We start from the raw sequence: 12,269 nt of genomic DNA, 5'->3' as shown, positions 1-12,269 counted from the left end.
CTTTAAAAAACTCTACATCTAAAAAACTAATTTTTTGAAGGTCATACTCAAAAGTAAATTGTAAATGCTCACAGGCAGAATTGACATACTGAAAAAATAAAAGCAAATCGGTTAATTCACCTCTCCAAATAATAAATAAATCATCAATAAAATGCCCATAATATTGAATACTATTAGAAAATTCACTATTCAATATAAACTCCTTTTCCCATGCAGACATGAAAACATTAGCATAACTGGGAGCCATGGCTGCTCCCATGGCTACACTGTTGACCTGTTGGAAAAAGGAAGAATTAAACTCAAAAAAATTATAAGTTAATATCACATCCAACATTTCTATAATAAAACAAACATCATCATTCAAAAAAAGATTGGAGCCTAATAATTCCCTCAACTAAATCCAGTTCCAATTCATTGGGTATAACAGTATATAACGACTGAATGTCCAGCGTCACTAGGTAATCACTACTCAACACTTCAAGTTTGTTTAACACATTGTTAAATTCAAAAGTGTCCTTAATAAAAGAAACACTGTTTTATCCTCATAAATGGCCATTCCTTCTGTTTTACTCCCCCCACCAGCCACTGATACTCCTTTGAAAAGAAGACCTTGTGCAATAGCATGTGATAAGTGTGCAATGAGAATTAGCATGCCATGTCAAGGGGTACCAGGTGCAAGAATGTCATAAATGCGCACTGTAAGCTTTAAACATTTCTCTTGCAGGTGAGACATTTGTTGTAGCTCTGGTGGATATAAAAGATCTCAGGTCACCTACTGAAAAGAGTAAGGGAAGTTCTCGGATACCCTAACCAAATTTCTCCTGCTACTATAACATACCACCTTCTGTCTTTTCTGAAAAGAAGTCACTAGCCCAGGGGGACTAATCTAGACAAGAAAGGATAAGCAAAAAATAAAAAATACAAGAAAACAGGAAACACACAGATGTATTCCAGGCATGTGCACATGTGCCATTAGAAACTACAGCAGAAATGTATAGAAATATGGCAAGACAGCAGAGCCATTCTCAGTAGAAAGAATAAGCTTTCCTCAAGTGGCAGCATCAATAAGGTTATGTATGAAAAATGCCTCAGTGGAGTTCATAGGTTGGTACTAGGCTATCAGCCCTAGGGCTTATACAAGCCTAGCCATAACAATTCCCTGGCTATTTCTTCCCACAGTATTTACTTCCCTGGAACCCTGTCTAGCAGGGTGACTGACGTGATCCCCAGGGTGAATTTCCTATCTCCCATCCAATTGATGGCCAAAGAGGCGCTCTGCTTGACATGTATGGGCAGTCTATTCCAGAGTCTCTGGGTCAGGAACCTATCTCTCCAGCATGTTTTGTTCATTGTGATGACAAGGTTTAGATCCCTGGTGCATGTGTCTCTGAGGGATTGGGATTTCTTTAAGTGTAGCATGTCCAACAGCTCTGGGTTTAACATGGCCTTGTATGTTAAGCAGAGATCACCTCTGAGTAGACGATATGCGACAGAGTATAGGTGGAGTTTTTTTAGACAGTCAGCATAGGGCATCTGCTTTAGGCCTGTGATTCTTTTAGTGAGGTATTTCTGCGGCCTTTCCAGTTGCTGCAGATGTCTTGAGAGGTACATATCAAATGGGGCGTTGTATTCTATAATGGGTCTAATGAGGGATGAATACAGTGGGACAATGACCTCCTTTTTTCTGGATAAAAATCTCTTAGTGATGAGGTGTGCCACATAGAAGGATTTCCTGACTGTTGTGGCGATGTGGTTATCGAAGGTGAGACCACAGTCCATCTGTGTCAATAAGTCTCTTATCACACTTTTGGTGTTTAGTGTACTGCCACCTATGTGGTAATTCACGGGTACATGTTTTTTCCCAAAGGGGATAACTATACATTTCTTGGCATTGAGCTTGAGCCCATGACTCTGGCACCAAGCATCTGTTTCTGTAAGGCCCTCATGGAGTGATTATCAGCTCCACTAATCAGTTGTGTATGACTGCCTTACAGGAGTCCCAGACACTTAACTTATAGCGATCACTCTTGGGAGTAAGACAAGAGTTTTGTCACCTTTTTTGCTATTGTCCTTGCAATATGCATTCACTTTAATGATCTCCGGAACCAAGTCTAGTCCTGCATCAGAAAAGGAGTAAAGTGGTCAGCATTCAATCCAACAAAGAGGCGATGTGCGACTGTAGCAACAAGGTATGCAAATGTATTTGAAAAGATAAAAGGGTAGGTCCTTCAGATCTGAATGGGGTACTGTCAGCATTAACAGCTAGCCAAAGGTATTCTTTTGGAGTCCTCTGGAAGTACAATAGATGTGTAAACCATGCAAATAATATCTGCATTGAACTTATGTTAATTATGCTCAGGCAGGAGACATGCTGGAGGTTGAATGAATTCAAGCATGTTCATGTAAGACACAAACATTATAATCTCAGAAGAAGAGTTTATACCTACTTTTCAAAGTGGTGGAAAGCTAAAAGAAACACTGACCTAGAGAAAGAGGCACCACTCTTAGAAGAAATAAAAACCTGACATTGATCTGCATGGATCAGTCTCTGCCTGAGAGACAGCTGTATTTCTCATAGAATTCCCATTCTCTGGAACATGCTCCTCATCCATGTGAAGCATACTTCCCCCCATCCCTATTTATGTGCAAATTGCCCCAGTGGATGGATAATCAGTAAATAACCCCTGGCCTGACTCCTATGTCCTCGATAGACAGAGGCAGTCAGTATATCACCCCTATATAAATCAAATTTGTGGGGCACATTAGGGTTACATGGAAAGTCTTATAAGGGCCCTAGTGGTTATTATCATAGTATATACCTATGAACCTATGTAACTATCTGCATACATGTACCTGCCCCCTCCAAAGTAAATACCATGCCAAATTTAAAAATAAGCTGTAATGGTTGAAGGCCAATATAAGCAAGCTGTACAATAAAAGAAAAAAGCTAATTGCATGAATAAACAGATTTAACTATCTAGATGTTGCAAATATAATTGATAAACTTAACAGGGAATTCCACTCCTTGGTTAAATCAGCCAAGTTTCATTCAAACTCGTAAGGTATATTTGAGATGTATTTACACTGTGTGACCGGAGGTAAAGTCCTCACATACAAGCTCTCATGATACCGATCCGATGGTCAGTAAGTCACACATCACACTCACCACACACAGTATGGACCAGATTTTTAGACCAAATACACTGATGCTCTTAAGTGTAATATGACATGGCACCTACAGCAAATACCCTCAGTAGTCACAAAACAGTCTGCCAAACCAATATCTAGCACCAAACACACAACTGCATTTCATGGAGAATCAACTTGTAAGGCTATAAGGGAATTCGGCAGACAACAACATATTCTGCTTATAGAAGACTCCATTGTGAAATACACAGATCTCTCACTCACAAGGCTAAGTAAGGAAAATGTTATACTCAGTGAGATATCAGGGGCTAGGATACCACAGATCATGACTTGTAGCCTGGACACTAGACAACAAGTAACACTTTAAGTCAGTCATAGCCCAGGAGGGTGTAAACAACATGAGAATGATATCACTGGACTATATGAAGACACGACATGATGGACTTTTAGGACTGTGTGTCCCAGGCCAGTAGGACATTGGCACTGAGCAGCATTATACCCTCTCCAGGAATTGTGGTACAAGATAAAGTGATGATGATTGACTTTAGCTAAGGTCTTCCTGTCAGCCTAAGGGGGTACAATATTTGTCAGCATGGGAGGATATGGCCAACAGACCACACAGCTTTGCCAGGGATGTTTTGGACCTGTCCCCTCTAGGTTATTAAATATTTGCTAAAACATTTCCAAAGAAAAAGGCACTATGGGGAAAACAATGCCAACATGACAATCATTACTGACATAGCAGAGTCAACTTCAGAAAATCTAAAGGTGTTACTGCTCAATGCCAATAGTCTAAAAAAATCCACTTGCCTCCATGCTCTCTTCGCTCTGAATAATGCAGTTGTTTGTGCAGTTACTGAGACATGGTTTAAAACTGCAGAGAACAAACTGACAGTGCAGGGCTACAATGCCTTCCATGCATTTAACCAGCTACAACACAGGTTGGGACTAAAGGGGGTGTCTTGATTTACATCAAAAACAAACACATTCCCTGGCTGGTCAAACAGTATGATGTGCCAGAGCTTCTGTATGCCCAGATTACCATAGGCAGTTGTCCTGGGAAAACCAAAAGGCACACAAACTGACTTCAGAACACCTGCCATTTAACAAAATGCCATATTCAAGGGCAACTTTAGCTAACCAAATATAAACTGGGAGTGATACAGGACCAGAAAATTGCAGACCCACAGACTTCTAGACTTTGTGCACACAAACATCCTGAAGAATATACTCTATATGCCAATCAGGAGAGTAAACAGACTGAATCTGGGCCTTGTTAAACATGGAGAGCACTGCACCTCCCTTGTGTATTGTCCTTTCTGGTATGATCAGATCATAAAACTGTCTTCTTTAAAATACACATAATACCTGGGACCCCAGATAACACAAACATTTAGGAACTATTTTAAGGCATTTTAAAATATATGTGTTGAGATTTTTAAGATTTTATTACAATCAGGTAGAAAGTAGTTTTACTTTCCTGATCTAGTTCAAACAAATCTCTAATATCTTGGTAGCATGCAGAGGCTTAGTCTGTTTATAGGTAGTCCACTGAGGAGCTTAGCCCACATATCCAATTGCCACTAAGTGCTGTCTGGTTAAGTGCCTTAGTCATGGTCACAGAGTAGGGAAACGAAGGTAGCAAAACTTAAATCCTCTACTCTTTGGCACAAGAAGCTGTTCACTAACAACTCATAGCTTTATACCTGCATGTAAATGGACAAACTACTGAATAGGTCATTGACGAAAATGTTTCATTTTGGTGTTAGTGAAGTGCTCGTGCGTACACGGAGAAATTATTGAAGATGGCATTGGGGAAAGTCCTTCATCTGATGTCAGTAAAGTGCTTTTTAGATTTTCACAACAACCCATTCTGTATTTGGCCATGTATGCACAAGCACTGAAATGAAACAAAATGTAACATTTACCCCACATGACACCTCCAGTAGTTTGCTGATATATGCAGAAGCACCTCACAGACAAAAAATGAAACATTTCCATCAATGACCCATTCAGTAGTCTGTCTATGTATGCAAAAGCACTTCTTTGACATGAAAATGAATTAATTCCCCCAGTGATCTCTTCAGTGGTATGTCCATTAATGCGCAAGCACCAAAATGAAACATTTCCCCCAAATGACCCCTTCATTGGTATGTCCATGTATGCAAAAGAACTTCACTGACACTAAAATGAAAAATTTACCCCAATAACCCATTCAGTAGTTTATCCATGTATGGACAAGCACTTTACTGACACCAAAATGAAAGATTTAGCCCAACTACCCATTTAGTCAGTTGCCCATGTATACACAAGCACTTCACTGACATAAAAATGAAACATTCCCCCAAAGGGCCCCATTCAGAAGTTTGTCCATGTATGCACAAGAACTAAAATTACAACAAAATTAAACAATTAACCCAAATGACACCTCCAGTAGTTTGTTGATGGATGCAGAAACACTTCACAGACATCATAATGAAACATTTCTCTTAATGACCTATACAGTAGTTTGTCCATGTATGCAAAAACACTTCACTGACATGACAATGAATCATTTCCCCAATGAACTCTTCAGTGGTATGTCTATGTATGCACAAACACCAAAATGTAATATTTCCCCAAATGACCTCTTCATTAGTATGTCCATGTATGGAAAAGCATTGTACTGAAACCAAAACGAACAATTTACCACAATGACCCACTCAGTAGTTTGTCCATGTATGCAATAACACTTCACTGACAGCAAAATGAAAGATTTCCTCCAATGACTCCTGCAGTAGTTTGCACTGTATATGTACAAGCATGTAAATGACAACAAAATGAAACATTTCACCAAATGATGCCTTCAGGAGTTTGTGCATGTATGCACAACTTCATTACTGACACCAAAATGAAACCTGTCCTAATGGCCCCTCCAGTAGTTTGCTCACATATGCACAACTATTCAACTGACACTAAAATTAATCCTTTAACCCCAATGATCCTTCCAGTAGTTTTTTCATGTATGCACAGACATTCAAATGACATCAACATGAAATCCTTTCCCTAAAGACCACTTCAGCAGTTTGCCCATGTATGCACAATCACTCAGTTGACACCAAAAATGAAACTTCCCCCCTGCCACGACACCTCCAGTAGTTTCCCTCAAACAATCCCGTCAGTAGTTTGGCCATGTATGCAAAAACACTTCACTGTCTAAGAAAAGAAAATTAAAGGTTTACCCAATCAGTAGTCTCAGTGTGTATGCAAAAGCACTTCACTGACATCAACATGAAAGTTTTACCCCAATGGACCCATTCAGCTCTTTGGCCATGTATGAAAAAGCACTTCACTGACACTGACATGAAAGAATAACCCCAACAACCCCATCAGTAGTTTGCCCACATGTGCACAACTCCTCAAATGACACCAAAATGAAACCTACGCACAGTAACCTCTCCAGGAGTTCCCCAATGTATGCATACGCACTAATGTGAAACATTTATCCAAATGACTAATTCAGTACTTTATTAATTTATCCAAAAGTACTTCACCTACACCAAATTTAATCATTTCCTGTGTGATCCCTTCAGTGGTATGTCCATGTATACATAAAAAACAAAATGAAACCTTGATGCCAACAACCACTTCACTGACACAAAATTGAATAATTTCCCAGTAGTTTGCTTCAGTATGAACAAGCACTTCACTGACATCAAAAGGAATTATTTCCCCCAGTGATCCCTTCAGTGGTATGTCCATGAATACACAGACATCAAAAAGAATCATTTCCCCCAATGAACCATTCGTTAGTATGAACAAGTACTCAGAAGAACTACATTGACATTGAAATGAAAGATTTACCTCAATGACCCTTTTAGTAGTTTCTCCATGTATACACAAGTACTTCACTGACACAGAAATCAGATTTACCCCCAATGACCCATTCAGTAGTATGTGCATATATGCAAAAAAATACTTCACTGGCACCAAAATGAAAAATGTTCTCCAATGACTCCTTCAGTAGTTTGTCTTCGTATGCACAAGAGCTTCACTGATACAAAATTAAAGATTTACCCCAATGATCCATTCAGTAGTTTGTCCATTTGTGCAAAATCATTTCACCGACAGCAAAATGAAACATTTCCTACAATGACCTCTGAAGTAGTTTGCACCATGTATGCACAAGCACTTAAAAGACCACATAATAAAAGAATGCCCCCAAATGACACCTTCAGTAGTTTGTCCATGTATGTACAAGCACATAAATGACATCAAAATGAAACATTTCCCCTAAATGACCCCTCCCATACTTTGTCCATTCATTCAAAAGTACTTTACCTACATCAAAATGAATCATTTCCCCAGTGATCCCTTCAGTGGTATGTCAATGTATGCACAAACATCAAAAATAATAATTTCCCACCAAATGACCCTTCATTAGTATGAACATATAATCAGAAGCACTTTGCTGATGTCAAAGTGAAAGACTGACCCCATCAAACCCTTCAGTAGTTTCTTCATGTGTGCACAAGCACTTCACTGACACAAAATTGAAAGGTTTATCCCAACAACCCTTCAGTAGTTTGTCTATATATGCAAAAGCACTACAGTGACACCAAAATTAAACATTTCCCTCAACAACTCATTCAGTAGTTTGTTCATATACATAAAAACACTTCACTGACATGAAAGTGAATCATTTCTCCAGTCATGTCCTCTGTTCTATGTCCATGTAGGCACAAACACCAAAATGAAACACTTCCCCCAAAACCCCTTTATTTGTATGTCACTGTATGCACGAGCAGATCGCTGACATCAAAATGAAAAATGTCCTCTAATAACCACTCCAGCAGTTTATCCATGTATGCCACAAGCCCTTCACTAACACCAAAATTAAACATTTTACATGACACCTCCACTGGTTTGTCCATATATGTACAAGTTCTTCACTGACATGAAAATGAAACACTCCCCCAAAGGACCCCATTCCATAGTTTTTCCATGTATACACAAGCACTTAAGTTATAACTAAGTTGAACAATGAACCCAAATGACACCTCAAGTAGTTTGTTGATGTATGCAGAATCACTTCACTGACCTCAAAATGAAGCATTTCCCTCAATGACCTATACACCAGCTTGTCCATGTATGCAACAGCCCTTCACTGACATGAAAATGAATCATTTTCCCAAAGATGTCTTCACTGGTATGTCCATGTATGCAAAAGCATTGTACTGAAATCAAAATGAACAATTGAGCACAATGACCCACTCAGTAGTTTGTCCAGGTATACAAAACCACTTCACTGACAGCAAAATTAAACATTTATTCCAGTGACTCTGCAGTAGTTTGCACCAAGTATACACAACTTAAATGATAACAAAATAAAACACTTCCCCAAACGACACCTTCAGTAATTTCTCCATATATGCACACATTCCTCACTGACACCAAAATGAAACCTTCCCACAATAGCCCCTCCAGTAGTTTGCCCTCTTATGCACAACCACTCAGCTGAAACCAAAAACTAACCCTTTAACCGCAATGACCCTTCTGGTAGTTTTTCCATGTATGCACATTCAATTGACATCAAAATGAAACCCTTCCCCTAACAACCACTTCAGCAGTTTTCCCCTGTATGCACACTCAGTTGACTCCATAAATGAAACACTTCCCCCAATAACACCTTCAGTACTTTCACCCAAATGACCCAGTCAGTAGTTTGTCCATGCATGCAAAAGTATTCCACTGACACCCAAATGAAAAATGCCCTCCAACCACCTCTCAGGTAGTTTATTCATGTATACACAAGCCCTTCACTAACATCATAATTAAAAACTTATCCCCAACACCTACAGTAGGTTATCCATGTATGCACAAGCACCTTACTGACACAAAAATGAAAAATTTCCTCCGATAGCACTTCCACTAGCTTGTCTCTGTATCCAAAAGTAGTTCCCTAACACTAAAATTAAACATTTCCCTCAAATACATATTCAATAGTCTGTCCATTTAAACAGACACTTAAAATGACATCCAAATGAAACATTTCCCAGAACTACCCCTTCACTACTTTATTCATGTATGCACAAGTACTTCACTGATACAAAAATAAAAGATTGACCCAATGACTCATTCAATAATTTGTCCACATATGTACAATCACTCCAATGTTAGCAAAATGAATTATTTCACTAAGAACCTCTCAATTAGTTCACCCATGTATGCACATGCACTTAAATGGTACCCAAATGAAACCTTTCTTTCAATGAACCCTCCAGTAGTTTGCCCATGTATGCACACACACCAAAATGAAACATTTCCCCAAATGACGCATTCAGTAATTTGTCCATTAATCCAAAATTACTCCACCTACATCAAAAGTAATTATTTCCCCTGTGATACCTTCAGTGGTATATCCATGTAGGCACAAAAAACAAAATAAAGCCTTGACCCCAACTACCCTTCAGTAGTTTGTCCATGTATGCACAAACACTCAAATGACACTAAAATAAAACCTTATCCCTCCCACATCCCCTTCAGCAGTTTGTCCATGTAAGCAGTCACTTCACAGGCATCAAAAAGCATTATTTCCCCAAGTGATCCCATCACTGGTATGTAAACTATATGCACAAACACCAAAAGGAAAACTGTCCCCCAACGACCCTTCCAGTAGTATTCCCTGGAATGCACAACCACCAAAATGAGACAAAAATAACAGTTTCTCCCAGTGACCCCCTGCAGTTTTTCCAATTATGCACAAGCAAGCAAATTATATGAAAATGAAACCTCTTCCTAATGATCCCTCCAGTAGTTCACCCAATTGACACCAGAATGAAAATGTTTCCTCAACGACCCCTTAAGCAGTTTTACACAGTATGCATAAGCACTCAAATGACAACACAGAACCTCTCTCACCCAATGACCCCTTCAGCAGCACACAAATGCTGTTGCCTTATTCACTCTATAATGCAAATGCAACAGCAATGGCAATGGAAGAAAAAAGAAATTAATAAAATTCAACAGGCACTAATACCTGTACACATATTGCTGTTTTTTACAAAATAGTGATCACTGGAAACTGAGTATGCTCAACAAGGTATTAAGGTTGAAAGTACAAATATGCAAAATAAATAAGGTGTAAAATAAAGCTTGCTTAAATGCAGAAATAGAGTTTAGTAATATGTGCTTAGCATCCATACTAAATGAGTGTGGCTTGAAAAATAAGGAACTTGCTTAATGGACATGTTTGCCTACAAAATCAGCAAAGAATGTATTCATTTCACACTGTCAGCAAGAATGATGACCTCTTACATACTTGGCAAGAATGTAAAAAACAGGATGTATGCATTTCACATTGTCAGTAAGAAAGCTGACCTGCTTCCTTAAAGAACGGACAACAGGAAAACCATCTGTACATGTTTCTATCAGATGACACTGTTAAGCAAGGAAGTTTGAATGGATAAAGACAATACCAGAATTATTTCTCTACAGGATGAAAACATATTTTTCTGCAAACACCAACAAACAAATGTTTTCATACAAATACCAAAATAGAATACCAAGGAGAAAAGCAGGATGTAAAACTACTATAAAGAAAGTATAGCAAATTAAATTGTTGGGAGAGGTATAATGACATTGAAACTGTTCAAAATATGCAAACATTTCCTTCCAAGCTCTTACTGTATGCTGCAGCAACAAGGAAGGTATGGAAAACAGTCAGAATTAGTGGTACCTAATAAACCGCTTACAATTTCTATTATGAGGGCCATCAGACAAAGACTAAAAAATTATGTTAATGAGGAAATTTAAATCAGAGGACATTGTTTTCTACTAACATTTATCAATCCTCTAAATGATTTCTATTATTTCTTTTCCAGATCTCTATTTTATTTCTGTTATCCTATTAAAGTCTATTTTCATTTCAACTTACTCACGTATTTATTAGGGAATGACAAAATTGCTTTAAAAGGGATAGCAATTTTGTCATTCAATAATAAATCTCTAATTATACCCGTTATTCATTCCTTAGATTCTTCTCTTTAAACAAATAGGTATGAAAGTATCAATGTCCAATTTGTGTATCATTACCTAGTGTCTTCTTCTTAGTTTTTATTGCTGCATAACTTGATGTAGTTAATGAGTGTGTCTCAGAGGTTTCAGTTATATATACATGCTCTTGTGAAATATAATTTTTCTCCAAAAACTGTCCCAGCTATTGTATTTTGTGGAATAACACACAAATTCTGTATGTATTCCTGATGCTGAAGTTATATCTTCCATATCAAATATTCTTTTATATTTCTTCAGAAATCCACCTTTTTTGTTAAATTTTGCCTTCTAGGTCTGATACAGCCTCATTGTTGCAAATCAGGTTCCAGATTTCATCCACAAATAATACTCTACTGCTGAAGGCTTATTGCTTCTTGCAAATTTTTCTGAAGTGCTTTAACTGTAGTTTTAGGCAGAATCTAAATACAGACCAGTATTATCCTCCTCCACTGCCAATAACCCCTTGATACCATAACTCAACCATTATTGTTGTTTTTTTCTCTCCTGTCACTGCTAGGGCCCCTGTCAAAGTCACTATAATTATTATTTTTTTCCTTTGTCCTTGATATTTAGCTGACTGCCCCACTCCCAAAAATATTACTGTGTTAAAGTCACATGCTAAATTTTATCCAAATGTATCTCCCATGACATTATTTGCACACTGCCATTCTTAATATAATTCACTCCTTGCTTTTTTTCCTCTGTCTGTAAGGTTATACACATTCCATGTTAATATTGATAAAGCAGCCATTCAAGCAACAGTCATTACTGTTATATATTATACATAACATTTTTTTAATGTCATGTTTGCATTTTGCAGTTTACACACACAGTCTAGTGTCTTACAGGTTGATCTTATATGTAGTTACTTTTTTCTCATCTCTATTTGAACCCATTTCATATACGTCCAAAGTTTTCACTTCAACAAGAACATTCAAGAAATAAAATAGTAATTCATTTTCAAAACTACATGTCCTTTTAACGTAGAACAAAATGCAGAAAAGAAGCCACTCTCTAAAAAGGAAATCAACTTTTCCAATTTGGAGCATTTTTTAACCAAATTAACAGCTATACCAACATGTATTACC

The sequence above is a fragment of the Protopterus annectens genome, chromosome 1.part0 (genome assembly GCF_019279795.1).
Source record: "Protopterus annectens isolate FY-2018-M chromosome 1.part0, PAN1.0, whole genome shotgun sequence".
Taxonomy (NCBI): domain Eukaryota; kingdom Metazoa; phylum Chordata; order Ceratodontiformes; family Protopteridae; genus Protopterus; species Protopterus annectens.
Note: the sequence above shows the minus strand (reverse complement) of the source record.